Raw genomic sequence first — 24280 nt, forward strand, 5'->3', positions numbered from 1 at the left:
GAGCAAGAAGTCACGAACAGGGTAACATTTAGCATTTGTTGGATCCGTCAGCTTGTTTGTTTTATACTGTCAGTGTAAAGAACAATCAAGGAAATATGAAACAGAGACGTATATACTATATAATGATTTGTTTTTAAATGTTTTGCAGTGCGCTCTACTTGAGTCCTCCTTCACTGCAGGCAGAATGTCACATAACATGAAAATTCCTTTGTGAAACAGCTGTTTTTCATCTTTTTGCTTATTTAGAGAAAGACGATATAAAAATTGATGCATGAAAAAATGTTTTAGTTCCAGTATCCCCTGCCATAATATTATCAAATTCCACTTTCAATTCAAAATTGCATCGGGTCTTTGCAATGACAAACTCAGCCTAAAGGGACTATCCTCAATAACAGTCCATCCTCTCAGCCAAAATTTTGCTGCTACGCAGCTCTTTTTGATGGCCTCCAGATAACAACTTGATGAACACTTATCAAGGTACTTTTGAACATAACTTACTTGACATGTGCAACAGGATTCATTTGCCTGGAAAATCTGATGCATACCTCTTCCTTTTATAGCAACTCTCGTGCTTGGCATTTTTAGCAAGGGGGAATTTTTAGGCCTTCGTTGCATAATGGACATTATGTCAAGAGTTTTCATTGACTGCAGCCCAGCAAACCTTTCGTTTCTCTCACTTTAGACCTTTGGAATTCATCTTGAACCATCTGTGTAAATAACAGCTTCGCATTATTCATTATTTTCTTTTTCCTTAACTCTTCTGGCATTTATGTACATTTGAGAAAAAAAAAAAAAAAAAAAAATCTTTTGGAAAATATTCATGCTCATGGAAAAGGCTGTATTTCACGTTTTCAAATGAGGTAACACCCACATCAGGTATAGTTTTACTTACACCTCACGCCATACGTACATGCTTGTCAAGAAACTCTCCATCTCCCAACTCTCCACTTCTTTCTAACCATTCCTTCCACCCACTCCTCCTCTCCACCACAGCTGCATGTGGTCAGGAGTTTGGACAGTGGGCCGACAGAGGGCTGGGCGGTCCTGCCAGCCTGGTGGTGCTCGGCAGTGGGGAAAAGTGGGTGGATTTAACCCCTCCCTCCATAGCCTGGAGCACTGAAGGCAGAGCTAACCGCTCTAACTGCACAGTATAAATAGAACTAAGTTGGGTTTGAGAGAGCCCACATCTTTACTTCTCAACTGTCAAGCAAACTTGGAGAGAGAAGAGTATGAAGAGAGCAACAGGTAGAATCTGTGTATAATTAAAGCATTTAATATTGAGAAGTGGAATTTATGACCTTTTGTCAGCGGCGAGAGAGGACGGATAGGAAGTACAGAAAAGAGAGAAAATAAATGGACATGAAATGAGAGATAGTGTTAAAAGAGAACTAGAGGAGTATTTGCAGCTGGAATGAGAAACGTAGCTGCTCAAAGAATTTGAAAGGCATTAGAACTACTGGCAGAACTTCTACAGTAAATCCACTTTCTCCACCTTTTTCGAATGATGGCAGGCGAGAGCCGGTAACTCTCTGTCCAAGTCCATTTCCCAGCACAAACTAAGTCAATACTTCAGATGATGCTTCAGCACACATGCGGTGTTATGTACGAATTGGGGGAATGTTTTCTGGCTAACTGTAACAAGCTGAGTGGGAATTTGACATGAGCGCCCCTGTAGCTTCACCGAATTCCTGCTGCCGTGGAAGATTCTTGGATCCAAATTCCTCTCCCCTTGCAGCATAGCAGAGTCACAATGAAATACCGAGCGCCACTGCCTTTGAAGTCATATTGAGGACCGTGTCTTGGGCTACTGTTACTGCATGCCATTCCTCGCACAATAGGCTGTGTTATGTCACTGTTACCGCTGGCCAACCCCATGATGTGTCACACCGCAAAGGGCCAATCCATGCTCTCCTAGCTACCAAAAGATTTCTGCTTTTGAAAAAAAATGCAGCAGAGATAGATTGTATTCATGGCGGAAACCACAAAGTGGTCTTGAATGCTTTACCATGCAGATAATGTGTTTTGATAAAACTATTACTGCTTTGTGCTTTGGACCATTTTGTTACATAATACTTTAAAATCCAGCAGACATTATGTCTCACTTTATCGTTTCACAACTGTGGCACAAGTAGGAATGGGGACAGTTCATTGAGGATATTTCCATTGCAACAATGAGCTTGTGTAATGATTAGCAGCAATGTGTCACTTTTAATTACACCACTGCGAAGAGATCGGAGAGCTTGTGTGAGGATGCTGCTTTACTTTGTTTTGTTTTTCAGTCGCCCGGAGGGAAATACATATTCCATTTCTTCTCTAGCTGTTCTTTGGAATCAATATTTCTGCCAACATAGGTATTGGTGTAATGACTTTACAGTGATATTGCTTTTACTCTCACAAACGAAAGCACATACACACACATGCACACTCTCTTTTACCATCAACAGGAGGAAATAATAGCTCCACTGCTCTGCAGCCAAAACAAAGAGACATTGATGACACCCAGGAAATGAAACGGAACAAATCACAGGAGGCAGAAATAGAACACAGTGGTGTCTTATTGATTCTCCGATTTTGCACAGTAGTCATCACAATTCATGAAGGGAAGAGAGGCAAGAGAAGGAAAGGGAAGGGTTGAAAGACAGAGGAGGAAGGAGGGGCCAGGGAGTGAGGGAAAACACATACACATGACTTTGTGTCCTTGCAGGGTGAAAGATGATACCAAAGGTTGGTTGGAAGGCTAATTGAGGTGCACTTTCTTCTTCTGACTTTCACCCCATCAGAGAGAGGTTACAGAGGGAATGAAACAAAATGGAAAGCGTGTGTGTGTGTGTGTGTGTTTGCCAACAGTGTATGTCATGTCTGCAGACGAAACCCAGCAGAGCATTCAGCTCGATGGGAGAGGGGCCTTCTGTATTGTGTTAGACAGCACAAACAAGTCATGTCAGGTAAGGAGAAACAGTGAGGTCACAGTGTTTTCAATGTGCTCAACCTTTCATCTCCCTCCGCCAGACGTCAGGGTGCATGAGGAGTCACCCAGTGCCTGCCTTCCAGTCAGAAGCTTAACCTGTGTGGTGCAGCGGCTTCACTGTGGTCACTCTCCAGGCACTTCCTTTACCGAATTCTCCAGATACACATTTTTTCCTCAGGCTCTGATTGAATGTGCAAGAGCAGCTCAAGCACATTCAATTTGAAATAAAACAATGGTTCATACATACAAGTGCCAAGTCTCACCTAAATTTAAATACGTTTTACATCATGATGGAAAGACCAGTGTGGAAACTATAGCCCTTTTAAGGCAATACTATGTAGCCTTTGCTGAAAAGCAGCACAGCAGCCTCCATGGCCAAAAGTGATAATCATACAAAATCATAATTTCAATTCAAACCAGCAATCATTCTGCACACTCATGTCAAGTCAATATGTGTGATGTCAACAGACAAAGGACAGCTAGTAAACTAAATTAACTTTAAAAAAAAAAAAAGATCAACAGTCGACAACTTTGCTAACGCAGTCAAACACAAAGCAAATGCAACAACACAACGCATTGTAAGCCAGCTAATACTACTCACTGGTCTGACAGGAAGAATGGCTTTCATTTGGAAAAACGCTCACCAACTACTTAAAGGCAGTTCGAGATTTTATCTTGTCCAACTTCTTGCTTGGTCACTCTGTTTTTTTTTTACTTAGTTTCCTCCATCAACATCCTCTTCGGTCTCGTCGCCTCTGCCACAATGTCCATAATGAGAATACAATGCTAGAGTTTGATGTTGTGCGTTACACAATTCTCCCAGGATATTGTACCCACTTACTCAAAGGGCCAGAACAGGCATTTGGAGCATTGAATTGCAATGAAAGAGGTGCCATTCTCCTTTTTACAAGTCAGTGTACCATCAAAATGTTTTGTCTGCTTTTGGTCTGGTCTTTAACAAACTCAATACAGCTTAATTAACATGAGATCATGTGACTGACTCAGCCAGGCTAGGATAGGCCATCTATGCACCCTGAAAAGATGAAATGCTGTCCAACGAGTTTTTGATGTTTTGGCTGAATCTGAGCAAACTCCAGCATATCTCATCACACATCTCATCAATAAATATTTGCCATTTTCCACTGGTAGCCATTTATGCCCAAGCCATAAGAGGAGCACCACCATGTTTAACTAATGGGGAAGTAGCTTTTAGGTCAGAAACGCTCATTGTCTTTTCTGCACTCTGCATCTTTTTGATACAGATTGAATTTTGTATTGTCCATCCGTAGAACTTTGTTCCAGAGCTCTGCCATTTCCTTCGATGTTATTTATCTATTTATTTATTTTAGTGAGTTCACCCTGCCCTTTACCAAGGGCCCTTTACCAAGGTTTTGCATCTTGTGGTCCACTGAGGTTTCCTTTTGATTGTTGACAGGTTGTATACCAGCTTGCTCACCATTTCCTAGTTTTCCATGTGCTACCTGTTTTTTCAGATTGTCCCCTCACAGCTTCAGATTTGGCTGTGATTATAGTCTGGAAACCCTGTTCACATGAAGGTTTGCTCAGTCACTCTGAAGGGTGTGTTAAATCAGTTACCAGTGGGAGGGACAACCAAACTTATTACTTGAGGTTTTTCGCACCTGGTTAGGTTTAGGCACAAAAAAACCCAAAACAACTACAACAACACTTGTTAAGGGTTAGTTAAAGATAATGGTCTGGGTTTAAATGATGACTTTAATTATGTTGTGTGTTTAATTACAACTTCCTTAAAGTTATTCAAACTTTGTTGTCATCACAACAGTAAACACAGTGTTAAAAAAACTGTCCTGACAGCAGTCTCCTGTACCCAAGTCTTCTGTTGTATTGAACCATCCACCCATCCCGCTTCCTCTTATTACATAGACGCCATCTGAGAAATCCGGAGAAATACATAATTTCTCCGGACCACCAGATTGTTATGTTTGTGACTGCTACAGGTTGATTAACTTTTAACTATAGCTATGGGTTAAAATAAGCTGCTTGGACGAAAATCTGAGTTCATTTATTTTATTTTTTTTAGGCGGAGGCCAGTCTGTGATGATGTCCTATATGTGATATATGATCATGAACTGTAAATCAAAATCTGTATCATTACTTCTACTGGGGAACTTCTGTTTACTTCTTGCATGAGTATAAATACGGCTTTAGATGCACAGTAGAGGCTTTATGCATTGGGGTAAAGTGGTTGGGTGTGTTGGGGGGACTACATGATTTCATAAATCTTGGCTGTGGCCCTGGTGAAAACACAGATGTTTTCAAAAGTTTAAAATGTCACCAAATAAAATAAAACAGACCCTTTTGTCTAGACTCAGAATTCTGTCTGTTCTGTTTTTCAAAACGATCTGCCTCTGGTTTTAATTGTAGCGCCATCTGATAAGACTTCAGAAATGACTCATACTAGAAAACTTATTTTAGCAAAATAAGGTTGTGACTAGTTTGTATATTTGTTGACCAATGCACATGTGGCATTTTAACACATTTCATTCTCCGTTCTAGTGAGCTGTTCCACATGTTTTGCTCCATGCTCTTATTGTGTCAGTTAAAATCCTGAGCTCAAATCTTAGAAAACTGACACGGGCACTACTGTGGATAAAAAGGGCTAGAAACACTGGGATTTAGATGCAAATTTGTCATTCAGAATGCATGAGGTCAGTCTTCTTCTCGGAACCCTTTTTTTCCCCCATCATCACTCACACAGCAGTGTACTGGAGTACATTTTCATCACTTGCACTGAACATTTCAGTCATTTATTCAGCTGGATTATTACTCAGGTTGTCAGAGGTAAGTGCCCTCATTCAGGAGCACTACAGCATTTCATCCCAGGATAGGGATGTGACAAGAATTCCCGAATACTTAGAGCCACCACATCATGCAGTTACAACTCAGAGTGTGACTGAAAATTTTCCATGAAGATGTTATTAAGCTTGTTTGCCATTATGGTGGCGTGAATATCCAAAAGTATAGAATACAATCTTTCATGTAGAGCTTGGTGAAGAATTGAAAGAATTTATTTGGTAACTCAACCTGCTGGTTTTGTACTGACAACTGATTCTTGTATGCGTTTTAATTTTTTTTTTACTATTTGTATGTGCATTATTTAGGTATCTGATGCACAATGAGAATATAATAAATATGATTTTGTCTTTTCGACTAGCACCTACTTTTTATGTTTTAATAAAACTTGACAGCTTCAAACTATGGCTTACAAAAAAAAAAAAAAAACTACAACAGACAGACTTTGAAAAACACTTTTTAGACACACATAAGACACTATACAACTGTTTTCACTGGCTCAGTGGTTGTCAAGTAAACTAAAATTAATGAGTAAAATTAGTGTACCTCAAAGATTTTATACACAATAATGGATACAAATACTGTAACTATTTTATTGGCTATTTTTACCTGCTTCTGATTGGCTACAAGCCGGGAAGTACGTTGTACTGTATGTTTGCACATGTGAAATATATGCATGTGCACGTACCATGTGCACATATCTGCAAGTTTCATCGTACATGCACACATGTAGGTCTGCGTGTGTGTGTGTGTGTGTGTGTGTGTGTGTGTGTATACATGCCAGATGGACATGTGTGAATTCATTTAACACCATTTCTGTTCTCCCAGACACCCCTGAGATCTTGAGGTGTCGACTGGACCTTTCCACGTCTGCAGCCCTGTCAAATCAAGAGGGTCTACAAACAACCTGGCTCCTGCCTGAAAGACGCTCAGCGAATCCTTCTGTAACTACATCTGTTTGTCTTGGCTTTCTGCATCAGACCTAAAAGCAGTTGCATATAATCTGAATGATTTAAATTATGCATGATTTGTCTGCCTGGACTCTCCAGCACTGAGAAGTTCAGAGGACTTCATGTCTTCCAAATTATACTTACAAGCATTTAAAAATATACTTTTGCAACAACGGTGCCTGGATCTGTTCCGCACGGTTCTCTCTGAGGTCAGAGTAAAACCTGGAGCCACCAATTCTGAGCCTTGGACCGATATCCTCACTCACTGGGTTTCCTGGAAAAATACTTAATTTGTGGTGGCGTCACTAAAGACTCTGTTTACTATGACATAGTGGTATAATATCATATGTCAAATATTTGTGTCCCACACAATGGCAGAGACAAATCTAAACTGACTACCAGTATCGGCGTGTGTGTGTGTGTGTGTGTGTGTGTGTGTGTGTGTGTGTGTGTGTGTGTGTGTGTGTTTATGTGTCCACATGTCGCCAAGTCTAATTCCCTGACATTAGGGGTTAGTTACTGACTGAGTGTCATTATCTGACAGGAATCTAACTCCAATATGATAGACTATCTGGTCTGGTTTATAGATTTGCCAAATTGAAGAGATTAATTGAGGCCTCTTGCTTGTGTTTCTCCCAGGGGCTGAATCACTGGCTTTCACTGGATAATATCATCCCGGCTTTGACATGCCAAGCCTCTGAGCTACTGGACAGCTCCACTCTGCCTGTCTACTCTGAGAATGAGAGGTATCCTTTCTCCCTGCCCCCTTTTTTCATTTTCTGATTGGACTATCAATGTGCCTTTAACTTTATGAAGCATGATAGCTGTGTGTTCAACAAATAATAGCAGTGTATCGGTAACATAAAAAAACCCCCCAAAAAACACACAACATCTCTCATATCTGCATTTGAGTCTTTGAGCAAAGTTTATTTCAACGGTCTATTTCAATGCTTTATTCTTGTTGTCAATGTTAGACACAATTTGTATGTATAGAATCTTAAAAAAATAGGCCGTAATCAATGCAGCATATGCTGAGATACCCAGACTTTTACCGCTTAGTATGGGTCAAACCACAATCCTGCATCCAACATTTCCATGGTGTAGCTCACTGTAACATCACCGGGTTTTTTTCTGCTTCCTACAGAGCTACTGAAAATGTATTTACAGGCTGTAACGTACTTCTCATGACGCGTACACTGAATTTGGTGAGTAACATCGTGCTCCTTTAAAATGATCATTGCAAGAGTCGTCTGTTGTTGCTTGATGTGAAATGATATCGTCGTCTTCTTCATCTGCTGACAGAAAAAATGGATCTGGGTGACCTGCCACACTCTAAACACGTTCTGTCATGAATCTAACCCGTCTCCCTGACAGACATCAGTCAGACTTCTGTGTCACTGAGTTGTTTAGGCTTCAATACATCCAGCCAGTCAGTCTCCATGGCGTAAATGATCTTGCATATCACAGAGGTAAAAAACAAAAACAAAAAACACCCAATGGATGGTGAGGAGTTCCTTTTAGACCTCTTTATTCACTTTTCCAATCACACTCAGTCCTGTTTACTGAACTTTACTGAAGAATCATCTCACACATCTACCCAAAACATCGCAGTTGGGGATTTGTTTTCATTTTTAAACACATGAAATTATTAATGATGTTCGTCTGAGCCCAGGTCAAAGTGGATGCCCAGAATTTGCAATTAATGAGGGATTACAGGCTGTGAGGAGATCAAAACACAGCCAGTCATACAGTTTCTTCATATTTCAGAGGATTAAATGCTTAGCAGCTGGGGCAGCAGGAACTTTACTTCATATTTGGGAAACTTTATTAGAATTTATTTCATTGGCCAACATGAAATCTGCAGTAGGCTACATTTCAACCTGTTCAAAACAGTCACATTAATTAGGAGCAGCCTATAAACTCTGACTGCAATACGATTGTTGGTGCTAATGTGACCTGCAGATATTCTGTTATGATAGGTTCAAAATGAAAAACAATGTATTGCATTATTAGGTAGCTGTTTTCCTACAGGAAGCATTTAATGGCTTTGGTTGATTTGTTATTTATTGGTAGCAATGAAAACGTGATAATTCATAATTGATCAAACGAAAGTGGGCTTGTAGATGTGGGTGATCATGTGCACCTCAAAGCCAACACGCTGACAGACACACACTCCCAGAGACAGTCCGACAGACGGAGTGCGGTGGTGGCTTTAAGAGGGGAGGCGTGGTGCTGCTGTTTTGACCGACTTGTCAGTCCCTTCACTCTCCACTATCATTCAGCTGAATGAGCAGCCTCGTACAGTCAACACCGGCCACCGGCTCTATGCGTTCATTCAGCTTGCAGTGACACAGATTTTTGGTCTTTGATTATTGCCTGGTGACAGCGACAAGGGATTATTATTGTCCAGCAGTAACTGTTTCTCCGAAACAAATCTGGAAGGTAAGTTTTCAGTGTCTCTGTAAATCAACGTGAAGCGAGCGGTACCTCAGGATGGTTCTCCCCTCAGCAGCCGGGGGGAGCAGAGGGTGCCATCGGCTGGGAAACAAACGTTTGACGCCTCGGTATGGGTAACGGGCGATGACGGGGAGCGTTACAATGTCGACTGTGTTGGATAATTTTGCTTTTGAAAATACAATTCAAGCACCACTCCTATGGTTTAAGGTGGAAATGAACTGGCTGCTGTTCTGCTCAACATGCCATTTAGATTCAGCACCTGATTTTCACGCCTAGGGAATTCATATTTGAATTGATGTCCATAATCAATCGTTTCTTATCAATGATAAGTCCTTATAGGCCGCCTTTAGATGCATATTGGTTCATTTATATGCCGTTTAGCGCATGACAGTCTGCCTCCGCCTATTATCTTTTGCAGATTTGACGTTTTTCGAACAATGATATCATCAAGTTCCGAAGCTTTTAAGTTATTAATTCCAAAATGAGTGATATTGATGGAATGCAGGGGATTCACATGATGCTCATTGCATTTGACCTCAATATTCTCCGGCTGTATACGTTCAATGGGCTAAACGGACTCAATCATTTCTATGACCGTCCATAGGGGGCGCTGCGCCTCCTCAACTGCTGTGTCATCAGAGCTTGCTTTACCCACACTGCAAATATATGTCTATTTATATCAAGGCACGATGTGCAGTGATCATACATGTTTTGTTAAAGAAGTGGAAGATTTTTCAGTTTGAGTGAATTCATATATATTTTTCTAAAAATGTTTTTATTCCCTTTTTTTTTTAAAGAAGAAAATAGCCCATCTTTACACAGCAGGATAAAGACTGTCAAGGATGTTGCACTTTGTGTGATAATGTGTCAAATACAATTTAATTAGGACTAGAATAAGAAGCACTGAATCACCTTCAACCACAGTATTTTCTTGTTTGCATAAGATTACGATTGTCAGTGGATTAGTTATGATCATATTCCCTGCAGACACAGCTATACTTGCACTCTCCCGAGCTAAATGTGGCCGCAGCAACTTTTCAAGTTCTGTTTTACATCCAGACATCAGCACGTCAAAATATTTCTTTCTTTAACAGAAAACAGGTGTCTCTTCACAATTTGGCTATCAACATATCAGAAATAAATCTTGACAATGGTGGTTGATTAAGGCTGACATTTCTTTTTTTTTTTTACTGTGAGTCTCTCACAGTGTTAATAAACCTAACGATAAAAAACAAAATTTCGAATCAGTAGGAATTGAGGTAAATGCTTGCACTCCAAAGGGCATCCGTCCTCGCTGATTGTCAGTTGAAAGGATAGGAAGGCATAAAGAGCTGTTTAATCTAACAGAACATCTGGCAGTGATGCAGCGTCGGGTCCTCTTGGCCAGTGGTTGAGGCTTTACGAGCACAGCATCATGATAAGCACAAAATTATCCCCTCCTCCTCGTACACATAGCTTTGCCCAAGGAGCTCTTAGCATTTGCTATATTCCTTTTACCAGATCGAGATTGTGATACTCGGCAGCGTCATGTAAAGCCACAATGATCTTCAGCTGTGTGGCCGTGGTTCAGAAAAATAAGAAAAAGAAAGGGGGGGGGGGGGGAAAGTAAAACACCATTATGGGTGAATGGATTGGAATGGATTATGACGTAGAAATTATATTTTAATCATGCTAACCCATCGAGTAAGTAAGTGGCTTGCAGGATTTGTGCCTGTAAGGCTGCTGGAGGAATTTTGAACACTGTCTAATGCACATACTTTACAGGCATCAATAGGCTGCTCACTGAACCCCACAGACTTGTGTTAATGGATGTCAGTGATGTATGGATTCATTGAAAAGCCCTGCTCTATAGACAGCTGTATATCTCTAAGCAGAGCTGCAATCCATTAAGCTTTTAATACGCTTTAATCTTTTTTACAGGTTCAGCTTCAAACATGTCAAATTTCACATGTAAAACAGGAGTATTTGTCTATTTACTCTGAAGCCAGACTAGAGGAGCCGGTCCGGCAATTGGCCCGGAGTATTTTTAGGTCCACTGTTTTGACTATTGTGCATAATCCTTGTCCAGTTACCTGTGTGTTTTCAGAGGGGAGAGAGGGAAGAAAAATAGATTTGACATCCAAGAGTAACAGGGCTACTGGGCTGAGGTGTTCTACATCTGGCTGTGTCCCCTGCTGACTGAGCATGAGGTTACGGGACTCTTTGGTTGTACGTGTTTGTTTCTGTGGACGGAAGGATGACTGGAAACCTTGCTCAGCTCTGGGTGGCTGCGTGCCTTTTAGCAGGTATCGGAGTGACCATGGTTTTGGGCTGTGCCCGGTCTGAGCTGCTCTGCCACAGGCAGGGGTGGCCAACTGGGGAAAGACAGGACCATTGTTCCTGAGCAGCAGCACAGGCAGAAGTTTACTCACTTCTAACAGAGCCAGATGTTTTGGTTGGCAGTTGCTACTGCTGTCGGGGCCCTACGGTGAAAATCTGGTGTGGCAATCAGGGGAGGGCAGGAGCTGAGCCAGGCTGGAGGCATGTAGTCGGTCCAAGGGAGGGCATGTTCCATTTTTCTGCTTCTTTTATGTACTCTTTATTCTAAAGTCACATCAGCTGCGGATTGACAGATTGACTCTGGATTTAAATATATATTTTATGTGGTCCAAATATAACTTTTAATAAATCAGCGTGCAACAAATACTGATCACCACGTCATCTAGAGAGCACCGACACCCCCATGTGCAACCCTTACAGTTCATCAACAAGCCTTCCAAGTCGATCGCTTTGTTCTCGTCTCGCCTCGTAAAATTTGTGTCCCGAAAGTTGCCAGCAGCTGGCCATTCTTTTTCTACTCTTCACTCATCACTTCCACACTGAGTGGCCGCAGTGCACGCAGAAGGCCTAGTGCCAGTCTCCGCTCGTGCCCGCTCTTCTCTTTTGTGTGCAGGATAGGCAGGCAGCATGCCGGCTTACTGTATCTGTGCAGAGTTTCTGGCGCACAGCTAAGGAGCCTGGGAGTAATTAGCTGTGAGGGTATAATCCTACACCAGACACAGTGTTGGGTCTGTTGCGCCCCCCCCCCCCCCCCTGCCCCCCCCCCTTCTCCTTCCAATCCTCAGGCACAAGTGGTTATGTCCTCACTCCCCCATGCCCCCCCCCCCCCTTACTTTTCTAGTGCCTTCATTTGTAAGTACAAAAAAAAAGAAAAAAGTGAAACTTCTTTGATTTACAGATTTGTTTTCACAGCAGGGGTCAACCACATTTTTCCACCATGAATATGTTTACTCTTACCTATATAAGAAATGCCAAATCTCTACCGAGGATGACGTCTAAAAGGAGAGACCAGTAGTTCACGTGCCCATAGGCATCCTAAAAAACGGAAAGGTTTTACCTCAGCTTAAAATAAGATAAAAATAAAAGTATTTTTTTCCTCAAGCAGTAGCCTGATCTCAGCTTTCGTAGAACAGGTTGTGCCACAGACGCTTAGTGTGCAAAACTTGCTGATGGGTGGATGCAACAGGCTCTGGTCTGTTTCTCCCATACAGTAGTGCGGCTGTTCTCTGCTGGGAAGAGCCTGAGTTTGAGAGGCATAACGGGAATGTTCCTGGTGTGCCAGACACCCTTGGCATCATGTCAGTCTTAAGTTACACAAACTGTAAATGAGTGCTGTGATATGATCTTTATGTACATTTACTGGTATCTGACATCAGTAATTTACTTTCTCTTTCTGTTCTTTGCATCATCCGTGGGGCTTACTCTAATTATTGTTTTAATTAATCATTATTACTGTATGAATGTGCTTGCCTAATTGCATTGAAAAAAAAGAAATGGCTTGGATCTATGTGTCATAGCTGTCTTTGAAGACGGAAACCCCCTTGTCAGGTGGGACCTATTAAACAAAACAGTGCTGGACACATTTTTCTGCCTTCTGCCATTCTTCCTCCCTCTCCTTTTTCCTCCTCCACCAACTGTCCCTATAGTCTAATTTCCTGTCATTTTCACCACATACACCCACATACTCCAAATGGAAACATTAGCTTGCTGCCTTGACTGCCTGATTAGACTTGCATGTTTCCACCAGTGGTATAAATTAAAGGCAATTTAAATCCCGGCTTCACCACGCATTGTTCTGGTCCTCCGGAGGAGAGTTTGTGACCACAATAAAGGTGGTATTTTGCATGATGGTTGGATGATTACTTATTCAATCATATCCGGGCTAAACACACAGGGAGCAGGTGCTCACGAAAGATTGCCTCTTTAATGTCTTGGAGAATTATTTCCCCATGAGTGGGAGTGATTTAGCACTGGGGGTAATGGAGGTTGAGAATATCCTAATATTTCTGCACTTCCTGACAGCTCCCTCCCCCAAATACCTTTTCCTCGTTGGTCCCAACCTCTGTTCCCTTTACCCTCTGCCCTCTATCAGCCCTCAGACATCTAACTCAATGCAGTGCTTGTTTCAATCCACCACTGTCTCCATGTAGTCACAGGCAATTAGCTCCCGTCAAAATAGGCTGCAGGAGGCGGGTTGAGACTCAGGCATCCAAAACCCCTTGCTCCTGCCCCTTACGCTTGGCTAATATTACTCTGAGCTACCGAAAAAAGGCCCGATAGGTTTTGTCAGTAGATGGAAGGGAAAGAAGGGGAGGGGAGTCCGCTTGGGACCTGCGCGCGTGCTACCTCACTGAGCACAAAGCAGTTCTTTCACTTGGGATCTGGAGCACATATGGAATCATTTATCAAACCTCGAGTGCGTCAGCCCCACCGTATTCTCCTGGCTGCAGGTTTCCACTCACCTCCACATCTCAGATTCACTTTGCCTCCTGAAATGATGTTGAAAAGTGGCACCTGGGGATGTTCCTCCATTGTTCTCCTTGGCACACCTTCATTGTAAATTCAATTCAATTCCACAAAGTTTTATTTATATGGCGCCAAATCACAACATAAGTCATCTTTGGGCAATTTACATAGTCTGGGCGAGACCTTACAGTATTATAGAGAGAAGCCCAACAATTGTGAGTATTCTCACATGAATACACCTTCCTACAAACTCATCTTAGTGCCCTTAAAATATCTTTAAATTTCATAGATATTGTTTTGATTTTGTGGCCAGTAAACATACTTGTAGGTCGACCCATGATGCCTTTACATCATCTGATATTACATTTAATTCAAAGATAATGTCATACTACTACTGAACTTAATTCCAGGTTGGCATTTATTGGAGTTTGCTTGCCTTTTTCTTGAATGAATTACACACAATTATAGAAGCACTACAGTATTTTAACAGTAACTCAATGCCAGTGTGACATCATCTCCAAAGATTGGCCTCTAAACTGCACAGCTGGGTGTAGATAACGGAGCAGCTTGGATGTTTATTTTTTCCCCTTCTGCATTCCAGCTTCTTATTTATAATGGCAATGATATTCAGCTCTGGGGGCTACTTCTATAAAAGGAAGTTTGAAGACTTTTGCCGAGCCACTCGGAGAGGAGGCTTGCATGCCACATTTCTCTCAAGATGTAACCTTTAGATTTTCAGTCGAAAAACATCAATCACTGCAGCAAAAGAATGGTGAGTTTGGTGAGTCGGTGAGATTCATGTCTGAAGACTTGACTGCAAATGCTGCAGAATCCAAACACAAAGCTACCAGCATTCTCCGTAGGGTTTTGCCTTTGTATCATCCAGGTGTATCCTCAAAAAAATTCAATGACCTGCACGTTTAAAGCACTTAGTTTCTCGTCCCTCCAAATGACCAAAGCTGTGGAGAAAAGTTGTGTGTAAAATGACTGAAACAAATGCAACTCGCAGGTCAAGGCTATGTTTTTGTTGAGGATAGACTGCACATATTTAAATGTGGTTCGAGGTGACCTTTTACCTGTGACCTTATCCAATTGTTTGGCTAGCCCTTTAGGAAAAAGATTTTGTTTACAAAGAGCTTGTCCTTTAGATTTAATTATCTTCACATGTTGGGTTGGGCAGCCAATGGCAGTCAATGTATAGGTCTGTGTTTTTTTTTTTTTTTTTTTTGCCTTGGATCTAATGACAAAGTTCAACCCGTTCCTCTTTAACCTGTGAATATTCTCTGCTCGCAAACGGAGTCTGGTCCCAATTGCTAAATGACAAGAAGTCAATCGGCCGGGATCGTAAGTCCTTGAGTTTTTATCTTGAATTGTAGGTTCTCAGGATCAAATCCTCCCTAAATTAGCCTAAACGTCCCATTACTAACCATCCAGATGTCCTCAGTGGCTGGACACCCTATTTAATGTGGAGCAGATGGTGTTTGTAGTGGTGGATTGTGCTGAAAACAGATTACCTTAATGAGGTCATTTACCAATGAACTGTGTGGGTTTAGCCAAATCATCTGATGGAGGCTTGTACCAGCCCTCCAGGTTTCAAAAATTTACTTCAGGTTACTTACAGGTTAAACATCCTTAGAAGACCGACTCCTTGAAACACTGACTGTGGAGTGCATTCACCTTGAGGGGGGCCTCCTCCAAAGAGATATGGCCGAGCATGTACTCTTTTAGGCTGTGTTATTGTAACTACCAGATCTTCTCCGCTTTCCCTTTTCCTCCTCCCTCTCTCTGTCTCCTTGTTGGACAAGGGTCCTTTTCGCTGCCCCGTGCAACTCTGTTTGTGTTTGATTGTGGGAAAATTTCTCGACTGTCCGTGAGAGTCCCCCGCTCTCTGGAACGCCTTTTCCCATGGGGTCCTCCATGCTCAGAGTCACTGAGCCCCAGCACTGCTCTGAGGCCCCCCTTTTTTTCTTTTCTTTAATCTCATTAAAAAGTAGTGGTAACAGTGGTAGCTGAATTCATCTGTATAACCCTCCCATGATTGTCATGCTCGACAACAGAGTTTATATCAGATTTGGGAGATCCTTTAGGATTTTCAGCACAATGAAAGAAGCCTTTAGCAAAAAGACATCTAACAGCAAATCACTTGAGAAGGGAGGCTGATGTTGAGCCATGGATCATGATGTGACACAGAGTTTTGAGACAGAACCAGGCTGTGGTGGGTTTACTTTGGCTACCCATGCAGAATATGCTCTGGCTCCAATCTTGGATATTGAACCTGAGCTATGTCAAGTTTATAGCTTTGAGTTTGCAGTTTAGTTAATGAGACTTTCTCTGGTTCATGCACAGTATACGGTATGTCATTTGGCTGAAGGAATTACCTCATTAAATTAAGTTTGTGGCTTTGTATATTTAGATTGTGTATTTCAGTTTTCTTTTAAATGCATTCATTTGCGTTTGGCAATGGTTTGCTTTCATTTTTGCATTTGGATACTGGTACTGTTTTATTTTCACATTTGGCTCATGGAATTCCCCTGAAATACAGATTTTACAAATTCAGTTCTCAGACAAGTTTCACAATGACTGTTTTGTGTTGTGTGTGTCTATGTGTCTTTATACTGACTGAACAAATAAATGGCCTGTAATTTTACTGAAGATAAGACCGGCTGTCAGATAGCCAAGCCTTCCACCTCAATCCTGAATTAAATTTAAGCCGGTGTAATTCACTTTACTGGTGTGACAAAATGGTTTTTATTGAAGTGCTCCCAGGCTGGAGCATCTTAACAAGATTTAAGATGTAGATTCATTCGCCAATCTTGTTTTCCCTAATCCATTATAATATTGTTATCTTATCTTCACCTGCAGGGTTTGGACGCTATACAACTATAAATTGTTTGACCTGAGGAAGAAAAATGGTCCAGACATACAGTATCAGTCAATACCTCCTCAGTGATCTCACTTTGTTCAAAACCAAAGGTTATTACTAAACATCTCAGAAGCTTAACACTATCATAATTCTTGCTCAGAGTTTTAAATTGCTAAATTTGTCTAGTGTATCTTCCCACGCATTTCTTACCAATCATGTAATGTCTTAATGGTGCACTTGAAAGCTCTAAAGTAGACAAGAAAGCTGTGATGGGCACTTTTACTGTGCTCTACAGGCTTTCTCCCAAACCCTAATGCATCATCCGAGCTAACCGTCATCTGATTGTGTTTGAGCTTTGAGATGGATGAGTAGATGCTGTGAAGGATGCTGGAGCGGTTCTGTCTTTTTACTATCAAGTAACTAAACAGACGAACACAGCCTGAATGGTGGACCGAAGCCATAGTTTCTTTAGCCCCTGCAATTTTTTTTTTTTTTTTTTTAAAACACCCCCTTTTTCTCCAAGTGACAAACCGCGTGGTTGGCAACAACTAAAGCATTCAGCGGTGGAATGAATACGGTTCTGTCTTTGGAGAGGCTCGTTGAAACGGGGCCTTTTGCTTTTATCCCTCCGGAGAGCAGATTGATCTCGCGTAGGTTTGCACTGGCAGTGCACTTCAAATGAACTGTTGAAAGCTAAGGCGTTTATTTGTGCTGTGTTATAAATTGTGTCCTTTTTTCCAGGTTTCAGATTCTGTGGGTGTTCTCCATCCTCTGAAAGCACGACCAGGCAATCGCTTCCTCCCTCTACTTTTGTCATACTTACATTCACCTGTAACACTAACCCCGACCTCGATCTGCTCTCTGGTGTTTTCATGTGTGCGCTGAAGGATTTTCTTCTCATCTGCTCTCCCTGATCAACAATGATGTGAAACGCAGGTACTCGTTTCGTACTAGATTCGGGGTCTTCTTTCCTTTTTTTTTTTTTTATAGTTCTGCCGATGGAGAGGAGGAAGCCTGTTAAAACAGATGTCATCCTCCTCTGATTTACAACCCATCACTCCCTCGTGGTAAATATCACATGTGGACATCAGGTGACCCCCTTTGCGCTGTTCCTTTGGTTACTAACCCCCCTGCCCCCCATCCTCCCCCTCATCCCTGTCCTCTTGCTCCTTTGCATCATGCAGCAACCTTCCAGAGCAGCTTTGTGTTTTCTTTTTTCTCCGTCCACTTTTATAAAGGAGGAGACTTATCTGCCATCAGCATTCAGGAAGTGTGGGGATAAACAAATGACAAGACCCAGTAGGAGAAACTCAAATGACCTTAGTATGTCCGAGCAACCGTGAAGAGGAGGCTATTTTTGGTCAGTGTCTGTATCGCTGTGCCTTGAATTTATAAGTGGTTGTTTATGTGTCAGGGAAAGATGGTTTGTGCACGTGAGATTAACTCGGGTCAGAAAAATGCATCATCAACTACTTAATTCAACAACTTTCCAGTCCTCACACTGACCAATCAGTCACAGGGTGTTCCCTCCCATTTTTTAAATTTATTTACTGGTCTGGTTACAAAGCTCTATTCTGATGCACTGTTGACAGTGGTTGTTGTTTCAAGTTTTTTTTTTACTGGTGTGCATTTGCAGGATAAGAGTGGCCTCTCGCTTTTTCAAGACCTTTTTCAGACAGAAGTGTTTATATGAGAGAAATACAGACCTACAACGTTTAAAGTGCTGCGAAATGTACGTCTATACGCACGTGTGTTGACAGGTCCACCCTGTCAGCAGTTCATTAATGGAGAGATAAGCCAGTGTTCTCTGTGCCAAACCATCTGACTTGTTCGGAGCACACTGAATGCAGAAGCTGGCCTGCATTAAAGCTAGTGGAGACTGATGTATTTTTCTCTCTGTCTCCTTCTCTTTTTGTTTTTCACTCTCAACAGCTAGAGCTGGACTGCCCGTTTTCATGCAGCCTGTATTATTTCTTCAGGCAGTGATCTATCCAGAAAATGGCTTCTTAAAATCCGGTCCTTCCTCCGTCATCACAATTCAGCCCCCCTTCTGTCCCATTGTCCAGAAGCGGTGGGGATTAGCTGTGCCATGTAGCGTGAGGAGACCCAAAGATATTGTGGTCATTGGAGGGAGGGATAGAGGTGAAATGGGGGAAGAAGGGGGTCGGTGTGGGGGAGTCCCTGCCGGGATGCTACCAGACTGTAACCATGCCCCTTGAACACATCTACTGGGATTAATACTAGTTTAGACAAGGGGTGGTGGTGGTGGTGGTAGGGGGGTGATTAAAGGTATTAGGCAGACAAACTGGACCCTTGGTGCAAAATCGTCCCCACACATATCCCTGCACACCCAACCCCCAACCCCCTCCCTGCTGTGCTGACAAACTAAATCCCTTAAATGTGCAATTAAGTGGCGGGGTGACTGCGGCTATTACAAGAGATCAGCTTTAATATGGAAGAAACGGATGTGATTTTTGTTTATTGTCCTGAAACTTTAGTTGTTGGGGTATACTAACAGCCAGAGGGAGAGACATTTTGGACAATAGTTAAGGTTCTGTATTTTAGCTTACAGGCCTTGATTAAATATTACTGGAGTATTGACTCCAATCCAATTAGTCAATGAGGATTAAAAGAGATTTCAGCTCCTCCTGGTAAATCAGCTCAAACTTGCCATGATATGTTATCGGTAATAAAGAGGAAGAATATACTCTTTTACAGCTCCAAACTCCAAAGCATTAGGGTATTAAATATATGTTATTTTATGAAAATACCTTTAGTAATGCGATTTGTCTCTTTTTCACCCTCTCACTCTTTCCTTTCCTTGGATCACTACCACTCTTTCTTGTGCTGCGCCCTGATTTGCTGCCAGGTTGCCTTGGCAACAGGCCGCAGTACATAAACCGGGCGATGTTTGGGGAACGCAGCGCTGCGAGGCAGGAAATCTTGTGCATTCTTTATCTCTCACCCCTCGGATGGTGCTCCCGCCGTCCTCAGTAGGGAGCAGGAGCCACAGAAGCAAATGGAGGCCTTATTCTTTGAGTCGGTCCATTTCATACTTTTTCAGACGGAGGTAAACAAAATCTTTGAGGTCTTAGCAACCCACACTTCCTTTGCAAGCACTGGGGAGAGAATGAAAGAAAGGTTTCGGGAAATGCGTAAATAAGGAGCAGTGGTGCTATGGAAACACTGAAAAATGCTGAAAATGAAGGATTTTACTCTACGATGGCCAAGCTTTGCAAGTCCCAAAGTGTCATGCAACACTAGTCAGGACTCTGAGCGATCAAGCATTTTCCAAATCTGTTGAATATATGTGTGCATACACTCACGGCACACATAAAATAAATGCACACGCAGACACACCCGTCATGACCTTGCTTTCCTGACATTCCATCCAAGAGCTTGAGGAAGAGGAAAGGTAGCCGCTGATCTGAGGTCGGCGGGTCTGGCCCATGAAACAGAATAAAGGGAAGAAGCCCTGCTGTGATCCATTTGTGTGTCGCCTACATTTGCGCACACAAACTCGCTTAGAAAGCAGTTGACAGAGTATTAAAACAGACTCTGATCATAAATCTGTCAGATGCTTTTGGCCTGTGGCCAGTGCTGCACAGTACATTTTCCCAGACTTCCCTTTTCTTCCTTTTTGTCATCAGATATTGACAAAAAAAGAAAAGAAAAAAAGAAAGATGTTTAAGAATTTAAAATGCAATCAGTTGGCAGCACTTTCATTGTCGTCTAATTTTAGCTGTGGTATTTACTTTTTGATGAACAGTTGCTGACACCTCTCCAGCTTGGCTCGGCTTCTTATTCTCGCCATTATTGACAGTAAAACTTGATGGCCAGAGCTGAGTAAGCCATTTCAGCTCTCCTACAGAACAGTGATCTTCAAAAAGGAGGGTGTCGACAGGTGAAGATCATAAAGTTGCTGCTCCCTTTTTCCTTTTGATCCCATTCTCGACAATCAATGCTCACAACTATTGAAATGGCCGCTTTGGACTGTGTCTAAAAAGGTCACTGAGTTACAACTGATATCACGTCCTACATCTCACACAGCGTGCGAATTAACTATCTGTGTGCGCCACAGTGGCTGTTGTGGTTGTAACAATGCCAGTCGTGCCGTCGTGGGAGGGAGGAAAAAAAGGAAAAGTCAGACTCATTGTTCAGTGAAGGAAACTAAGATGCAGAGAGAGGAAAAGCTGCGGGGGGAAAAAAAGTGCTGACCCACATTTTTGTTGCAGCGTGCAATGGGACAACAATTCGAGGGCCCAACCTGACCATTTAACTTAAATGACTTGTAATCGGAACAATGTGTGTTGATTGTACGCCGTCAGAGCAGATGTGATTAACCCAGATTTGTGCGACGGGGGTCAAGGGTTTTTTCCGAGTAGGGTTTCATCCTGTGGAGGCCAGTGACTGGGACAGCTCATTGTGTGACAACTTTTCTTTACTTAACCTGCACTAATTTTTTGAAGAACGTTTAAAGGAAACATCTGCACTACATTTAAAATAAATACAGTGTATATATTGACTGTAGGTTTTGACCTCGATGATGCTGGATGCAACACATGACTGGAGTTAGAATTCCCCTGAGGTCACACTGCTCATTGAGTTCAGCAGACGTCATACTATTGAGTACTCCTGGCCAATAACTATTGCGATTGCGTGTGGGAGAGAGAAAGTATGTCTATGAATGTGTGCCTGTATAAGAGGAGTACTGAAAAGCTAAAACTTGACAGAAATGGAATATAATATTCATAATTTGTGTCGGTGTATAATAACCTGAAACTATGAATTGCTGTGTTTTTGCTACCGTAGAATGACCTCTTTATATTAAGGAATAGGCAGTTGGTCCTTTTTCCATGCAGTGCTATGTTTGTAAAGTAGTCTAGAAGGAAAAACCAAAAACTGGCTCTATAAAGGGACTTGAGTGTTGTTTTGTCTGAGTGCTGGAGTAACAGTAGGTTCGCCTACACTCTTTGATGGGGAGGGTCAGGTGGGGGTTATTAAATTGGTTGCAATCTGCAACCTGAACACTAGATGCCACTAAATCCTACACACTGCTACTTTAATGCCTTATGGTATGGATATGTACGAATTAGTTCATACCGAGCGTGGTCTGACCACATCTGAAGGTAGAAAGTGTTTACAGGTGTTCTGAACTGTTGGAGAGGCAAAACGCTTCCTGTCACGTCCCAATAAGCAGTGTACTTTTTAGTTTTTGTTTTAATTCGGACAACTTGCACATTTTGCCTTTTCTTCAGGGCATTCACGAGAATGTTCACACTTGAAGCTATTAAAGTTATGGTGTGAAGAATGAAGCACTGGAGCTCAAGCACGGCCAACTCTTACACAAAAGTGGCTGTTTGCAGCCTCCAAATTCTAAAATATAGCTTGTAACAACTTGTGAGATGATAAAGAAACTATTACGTTTTAATTATGTTGATCCCTTTAGCTCGGAGTCGGACAAAAAAACAGCCAAAGGACTGTGTTGATGTATACTGTTTAAGGTAATGGTGAGAAAATAAACACAATACAGGAAGTGTAATCGAGGTAATCGACTTATCGTATGCGCAAACACGACACAACAGTTAGCAATCCTTAATTGCAGGATTTTATCTTTCATTGAGACTATTTTGAGTTTAAAAAAAAAATGCCAATGATATTACAAGGTAATCTACCAGGTATGTTTGCTTGCATGCATGTGATTGGTCAGTGCCTATCATACATTTTTTTGCTGAAGCCCCCTGTTAATGTACCCCTGCTGCGCTGACAGACTGCCTCCATTCAAATGAATGAAAGGACTACATATTTTCACGCCGAGCTGCTGTTGGTCTTTTTCAAGCAGCAACTCGGATCAGCTTCTGATGAAAAGGACCAAAATTGTATCAATGGAAAGTCCTAATCAGTGTAGTGACTTGAACTCGTGTGTGCTTTTTTTTTTTTTTTCATACCAGAGTGGTCAGATTACAGTGGATGAGCCTGCATCCCTGTGAGGGAGAGCCTTGTTTTGTTAGATTGATTTCACAAGCATTGTGGGGTGTTTGGGTATGGGTGTTTGTGTATTCGTCTAGCAGCAGAGCACGAACGAGGGAGCCGTACTGGCTTGTCGGTGTGTGTCACTGAAAAGCCAGATGGATATCCACGCGGTGGTGGGTGTTTTTCTGCCACTGCAGGAGCCCGCGCTGGGCTCAGCTGGCTTTAATCAACACAATCATTTACCCCTCTTGTGGGTAATCGGCGCACAATGGAACCCCCCTCAGCAACTACCCCCATCCCACCACCACTACCACCACCTCTGCTTCCTCAGAAGATAGTATATGTATTTACATTGTCTCTCCTGTACTCACACCAGCTCATTCACTCATTTGCTTGCACATAAACACACACAGCCTGTTGAAACTTCAGTTGATATTGAATTTAAAGGATAATTATTATTATTTATGATAACTCGGGTTTACTGTCATAGTTTTGGCTAGAATTACCGTTGGTTATGATAATATTGTACAAAATAATTGCTTATTTAGTTGGTAGTAAAAATAAAGGCGAGCGCATTCATTTTTGCACTGGAACACTGTGCGTGCACATCTAAACTGTTTGGGTAATTACTGCACATTCTACTTCTGTTTTTATGTCCAAATACTGTTGGCTGAACTACATGCTTGTTTGAAACCTGTCTGGAAGACCACATGGATACTTAGTGCCCCATCACACTTTATTCTGCAAATAGCAGGAATTATTACAGTTGGAATAAATGTCCAAAACTACTACTAATAAATGACTGTACCAGATCTGTCTTTGAATGTTTTGTCGGCATGCAGTTAAACAGTTAGGGAGCGAAGTGCAGTTGCAGACGGTGACAGTCGTGATATCTTTGTGCACTGTGACATAGATGGGAAAGAATGCAGTTACAAATTAAGGCTTGTGTAATCTCCACGCTCTTGTCGTGCATGCATACGTTCCTGATAGCTTCCTCCAGACAGGGCTAAGCGTTGCTTACCTACCAAAGCACCATGGTAGTCCCGACCCCGCCCTGAAACTATGCATCTCAAGGACCCTTTGTCTCACCATGTTCCTCTCAATCACTGAAGGATGTGTTGACCCAACGAACAACAGTATAATCCATGTGACAGCAGATTGCTGGATAGCTTTTAGGGAGCCCCTTCTCAGCTGGGGAACAGGATGTTGCAAAAGGGCTGGTTAATTTGGGGCGAAAGTAAATCAGTGTAACAACATGTCTGACCCTTCCCACCATGTAAGAGGCAACTGGACGGACAAACTCGCTGTGTGGCTGGATGTTACACCAGGCACGTGTGCTTGAGTGATGCTGTGGGGTCAAAGGTTGACTGGTATTTGGTCAAGTTTTCTGCATATATGTTGTTGGAGGAATCCTTTAAATTTGCTGCATGTTTTTTTTTTTTTTTTTTAAAT

At 42.1% G+C, this 24280-nt stretch overlaps 1 protein-coding gene across 2 annotated transcripts in view; it reads left to right on the forward strand.

Annotated features, from left to right (window-relative positions):
- Positions 1 to 9039: 9039 nt before the first annotated feature.
- Positions 9040 to 24280, forward strand: part of daam2 (dishevelled associated activator of morphogenesis 2) — a 96756-nt gene continuing 81515 nt past the window's right edge. For both annotated transcript variants that reach the window (XM_069160916.1, XM_069160918.1), the window contains exon 1: positions 9040 to 9192. The gene's annotated coding sequence lies outside the window, so the exon portion shown is untranslated. The remainder of the gene's footprint in view (positions 9193 to 24280) is intronic.

Source organism: Embiotoca jacksoni, unplaced genomic scaffold (genome assembly GCF_022577435.1).
Source record: "Embiotoca jacksoni isolate LCO1_2020_lvr unplaced genomic scaffold, fEmbJac1.0.p SCAF_27, whole genome shotgun sequence".
Taxonomy (NCBI): Eukaryota; Metazoa; Chordata; class Actinopteri; family Embiotocidae; genus Embiotoca; species Embiotoca jacksoni.